This window comes from Haliotis rubra, unplaced genomic scaffold, assembly GCF_003918875.1.
Source record: "Haliotis rubra isolate DU_JTF1 unplaced genomic scaffold, ASM391887v1 Scf712, whole genome shotgun sequence".
NCBI classification, from domain to species: domain Eukaryota; kingdom Metazoa; phylum Mollusca; class Gastropoda; order Lepetellida; family Haliotidae; genus Haliotis; species Haliotis rubra.
The window spans coordinates 364,019-369,748 of record NW_025767427.1 but is presented as its reverse complement, the minus strand read 5'-3'; the positions used below and the strand labels follow the sequence as shown (position 1 = coordinate 369,748).

Here is a 5,730-nt window from a genome sequence, read left to right as displayed (position 1 = left end):
CATCACGTGTTGATGTTACTGACTCTTACTGATGTCAGTAGTGGCATCTCTAACCTGTATCTGAATAATTCCGTCCTAACCCAGAGCCTGGCGTATTTGAACTGTTATTTTAGGATTTTCTCATGGATCTCCGCATTTATTACCAAAAACTGTTTAGTGAGAATATGTTAATTGACATTTCTAGGCTGAACGCCAGAGAATAACCAGGCTCGATTTTCTGCCGAAACAGATTCCACTGGAAATAAACTCTACGGCAGTGAAGTGGTGAAAATTAAATGAATTGATTACTAAAAAAATCGGTAATGACATCAGGTGTTCTCCAAGGTATACGTTACGATCAATCTCCACTATACCCTGGATGCATCCACGGCTTGGCCCGATGATTTTATTACCTCCCTTGGCTGGATTTTTATCCAATCAGGTGTCTACGCTGGGAATCATAACTTACTTTCGATTCTTAAATTATCTAACCGTTTAAACTTGGCAACACAATTGACGTAGAGATATATATTTTTTAAAGTTTCAGATCTTTCAGTTTGTCTGTATTATTTCCCCAATAATCTGAGTGGCACTGCGAAACAAACCTTCGCGACTGCGACCGCTGTCTTTGTTGACACTGGCAAGCTTGGTTGTAACGGCGGCTTAGCTGATTGGCTACTGTGAGAATGCGGAGCCAGCTAAGGGAGGAAATAAAATTATCGGGCCAAGCCGTGGATGCATCCAGGGTAAAGTGGAAATTGATCGTAACGTATACATTGGAACTTAAATTTAATCTAAATACGTAACTTATTTCTGAATAAATTATATTGTGCTTCGCTGAGGGCTGATAATTATTACTGTTGAGAGAAATGCATTGTTATTTTTAGAGAAGGTTTGCGTGATATAGTGCCATTGTAATGGCCAATTGTAATTACACATTGTTGGTATCTTAGGATTCAAGGTGGAGATGCCTTTGACAAAGTTACTGGACTGCAAAGGAAACCCCTACACTGTCCTGGACGTAGATGGGACGTACTTTCCTCCCAGTTTCAATTGCGAAACGATAAAGAACATTTCCAACGTCAACATCCGTGACGACGATGTGCTGCTGTGTGGCCACGCAAGATCAGGTATTAAGCATTAAGCGACATTTTGTACTCATTCTTACTGCATAAATCAAATGGTACAAAGTTTGAATAATCTTCAGAATCGTGTCATATTGATCAAATGTCGTCGTGGGTTTCGACAAGAGCACAAAAGTGAAGCAAGAGGGGCAGTAAGTGGGTTTAAAGCCCCCTTGATTTTTTCCAGTAATATCAAGGCCTGTAAGCTCTTGTGGGAAGAAAGCCCGAGGTAATGCTTGACTCGGGACTATGTATATCCATAGGAACCTGCAAGAGTTTACGATTATTAGTGAGCTATGCATTGTGGCACAAGAACAAATCCACCATCTAATAGAATTAGTTGTTAAAGATGATGTCGAAATCAAAGTATTCCATCACGGATATTGCAAATGCGTTTCATATCTGATCAGGAACACATCTAACATTTGAACTGGTCCATATGCTGCTGAGAAGAAAAGCGGAACTTAGTCCTCATGAAAAGGGGTCCCAGACGCTAGAATTGCAACCGGAAGAGGTTCTGAGTTGTCTCCCTTCACCAAGGATTCTCAACGCATATGTCCAGTTTCACTTTCTGCCAGCAGAAGTGCGGAAGAAGAAAACTAAGATGATCTATTTGATGCGAGACCCCAGGGACGTCCTAGTGTCAAAATTTGTTCTAACCACTCGTGCGAAAGGTACAATGATGGGATTTGATGAATATCTGATAGCTGCGGCTGAAGGAAAGGGTTTGTTTATTTGTTTGTTTGTTTATTTGTTTGTTTGTTTATTTGTTTGTTGGTTTTTTTAAGGCCACACTCAGTATTCCAACTTATGAAGGCGATCTGTGAATAATAACCTCTTCATTGACGTCACGAACATTAGTTTAGTTTTACGCCCCACTCAGCAATATTCCAGCTGTATGGCGGCGGTCTGTAAATAATTAAGTCTGGACCAGAAATCCAGTGATCAACATCATGAGCATCTATCTACGCATATGAGATACGATGACATGTGCCATCCAAGTGAGCGAGCCTGACCAACCAATCCCATTAGTCGCCTTTTTCAACAAGCATGGGTTGCTGAAGACGGATCTGAAGGCAAAATATAGTACCCTCATATCAGTTTCTTTCCATGACAGCTCTCACAAGAAATAAGGATATAGCGATTTGTTAAACAAATATAAGCATCAAAATAGATGCTAAAGTTGAAAGGCTTATTTGTTTTGATTTTGCTCAGTGTAACTATTCACCAACAGAGAAAGAAACAACAGTAAAAAGGAAATTCAAAGTACAAAATATTACACTGGTCATATCCTATTCTGTCATTGTGGAGCCTTACTAGGTCTTTCAAAGCCTTTCAAAATGTCCCACTAGACCACGGGACCAGCGAGTGGACAATAACTAGTGGTCATGTTTGTACTTCACTGGTCTGAAATAGACCACGGGACCAGCGAGTGGGCAATAACTAGTGGTCCTGTCTGTACTTCACTGGTCTGAAATAGACCACGGGACCAGCGAGTGGGCAATAACTAGTGGTCCTGTCTGTACTTCACTGGTCTGAAATTATAACATTCGTAGATTTACTTTAAAACTTCACTTGCCACCAGGACCACTGCAAACTTATCATTTATTTGTCCTGATGAATTTTTACTAGCCAGGGACCACAGGACCAGCGCAAATTTCGCACACTGAGTTATACAGAAGGATATTTGTATCAGTCTTACTTAGATCCACGCATCAGTGCTCGCTTATGCTATAATTAGGGACCGTTCATAAGTTATGGCTAGGGGGGTTGATGATGATTTTTATGGAGAATCATGTACAATGTGAATGACCCCCCCAAAATAAGTGACCTTCCCATAATTTCTAGCATAATTTTAAACATATTTTTATGTACAAAATTGCTGAAAAAATTGCTGATTTTCAGTACATCTGTGGAAAGTCTCTTCCATTCGAAATGTTTATTCCGTTGAAGCGTGAGGTAGACGATGATTTCGGTTCGGAATTCCTCGTACTTTTCAAGTTTACATGATCAGAAAGCACATTCCGAATGTCTCTTTCCCGATTTTTGTCGGATGAAAAGTCGTTGAGAAGTGAGCCATTAAGGCATATCCCCAGATTTTAATCCCCAGGAAACGAGCAATACTAGATTTTCAGATGACATAGAATCTAGCAGACGACAAGGAAACAAATTTAGGGTTATCTCCCCTAAAAGATCGGTTATTTCCGTACATCATACGTGACTCAATTATTCGAGATAAAGAATTACTAACATGAATTACCAAATGAATTCCCAAAGTTCGGCACTCCCAGCGGGTTACATATAACATGTTACTGGCTTGTAAATTACTGGGGCACATTGAAAATAATAGAAAAGCGCTCAGTCAATCAGAAAACGACATTTATGAGTGAGATAAGATAAATATCATTTATATCCCTAACAAAAGTTGAATACTATGTGAATATACTTTTTACAATGTGTTGTAGTTGCCTGGGGCTCCTGGTTTGACGATGTTCTCTCTTGGGAGAAACTAATGAATGAGTCTGACCAACCAGTGTTGATAGTCAGATACGAGGAGACTAAACAGGTACGATGATGATGATGATGATGATGATGTGTGATGGTGCTACTGTTACAGCAGGACTTGCTTTCCTATTTCGGGAATGCCTGCTGTCAACACTGATTTTCAGCAATCAATTCATATAACTGTCACCGCTATTTGCATTCCACAATTTATAGAATCTGTTCCTGTCTGGAAATATAAGAAAGCAAGTAAACCATTTCTCTTCAGTATTGATTTCTGTTGTTATTAATTTACATTTGTCAGATTATCGTCAATTATCTGCGAGTGTTTGATTTATTTCAGGATCCTGTCCGTGTGATCAAAAACATTTCCGAATTTCTAAATATAGACTGTCCGGAACAGCTTGTCCGAGACATAGCTGTACAATCCGATTTCACGAACATGAAGACGGCAAGGGGAGATAATGCAAAGAAAAGTGATGGTGACGCCATCCACTACAGAAAAGGTATGGTAAATTCCGTGTTGTATCATAGGTCTTAGATGGCAGCCTCATATACGTATGGCTTACTGACCATCTGTAACACTCTGGGTGGTCACAGTACACAGGTCTGATTGGACAGTCATCCTATACTTGTATCGTAGGCACTTTGATGGGGTATGGGTTTTATCGGGAAATATAGACACGTTTGTATATTCTCTGAGTTAAGTTAAAGTTGTGTTATCTAAATCTAAATCACAGTGCTGACAATATACATGAAATATCAGCAGCTTATTATCATGACCATCCGCACAGCCATGTACAGATCAGCTGCCTGCGTGTAATTAACCCTAATGAACCTTAGAGTATATGGCCGGCTGGCCACGGAAGCTTAACATTGTGGATGAGGTGCATGCTGGATACTGCAGGTTGACCATAGATGTATCGTAATACGATACAGGGCAGCCTGACAGTCAGTAGTATATAGACAATGAATTCTTAATGTAACGGGACTTGACCCTCGGACAGCGGCTAGGCAGGTGGGCTGACGATCGCCTCTATGATGCTGCCTGGCCGTTGCTGCACTATCATGTAATTCCATACTTAGCTTCCGAATAAAGTGTTGTGGACCCACTGATGGATTTCTGTGTTTGAAGAGACAGATATCCCGAAGCGCTTTAACCAGACCGGGATACTTGTTTAATCAAAATTCGTCTATCATTATATCACCCGAGAAGATCCGGGGTTAGAATTAGGTCTTCTTTAGGTTAGGCGACTAACGGGATCGGGTGATCAGACTCGCTGACTTTGTTGACACGTCATCGTATCGCAGTTGCGTGAAAGATGCCCCATGCTGTCGATCACTGGATTGTCTGCTCCAGACTAGATTATTTACAGACCGCCGCCATACAGCTGGAATATGATTGAGTGCGGCTCACCCATTGTGATTAATTCGCCCGTAACAGTCACTATGGCCATGACTGATATAAGTCATTTTTATTTAATCAAATGTAATTTAATTTACTTATTAATACTGTTTTCTCTGAATTGAAACTTTTTAGATTGAAGATAAAAAATAAATAGTGAAAATCGATGATTATCATTGCTGTTGATAGCTCAAATATTCAACAGTATTCAAAAGCTATCTTTACAGGAATCACTGGTGACTGGAAGAATTAGTTCACCGGTGCCCAGACGAAATACTTCAATGACATTTACACACAGAAAATGAAGTATTCCAAGTTTTATGAGTGGTTACTCGTAGACTGTATTGTGGTGGTTGCTACGTCGGTGTTGCGAAGACGCCTTTACAACACGCCAGCACATCCTTGACATAGAAGTGCTGAGTAGCTTATATTCTGTGCTTTATTAAGTACGTTTAACACCGACTTCAACACTATCGCGAACAATCCAGAAGTGACCTATACATGAGTATCTCGTGTGGAATATTAGAACCGGACTGTCAGAAGGGGCACTTTCACCACAAAGCTAAGTATACATTGACTTCCGAGATAATTAAGCTACGTTATTCAAAAAAGTTCAAATTGTGACCTGACATTACAACGCCATAAAAACATGTTGGCGGTGGATATCTGCCATTCGTCATTACATATTGTAACGTTCGTAGTATATATTTACAATGAAGA

General features: G+C 40.1%; 1 long non-coding RNA gene across 1 annotated transcript; it reads left to right on the top strand.

The window, feature by feature from the left end:
• Nucleotides 1-1,785: 1,785 nt before the first annotated feature.
• Nucleotides 1,786-3,966, top strand: LOC124259198. Its single transcript, XR_006893776.1, has 3 exons — nt 1,786-1,828; nt 3,569-3,669; nt 3,949-3,966. It is a non-coding gene; the product is annotated as an uncharacterized LOC124259198 (long non-coding RNA).
• Nucleotides 3,967-5,730: the final 1,764 nt, after the last annotated feature.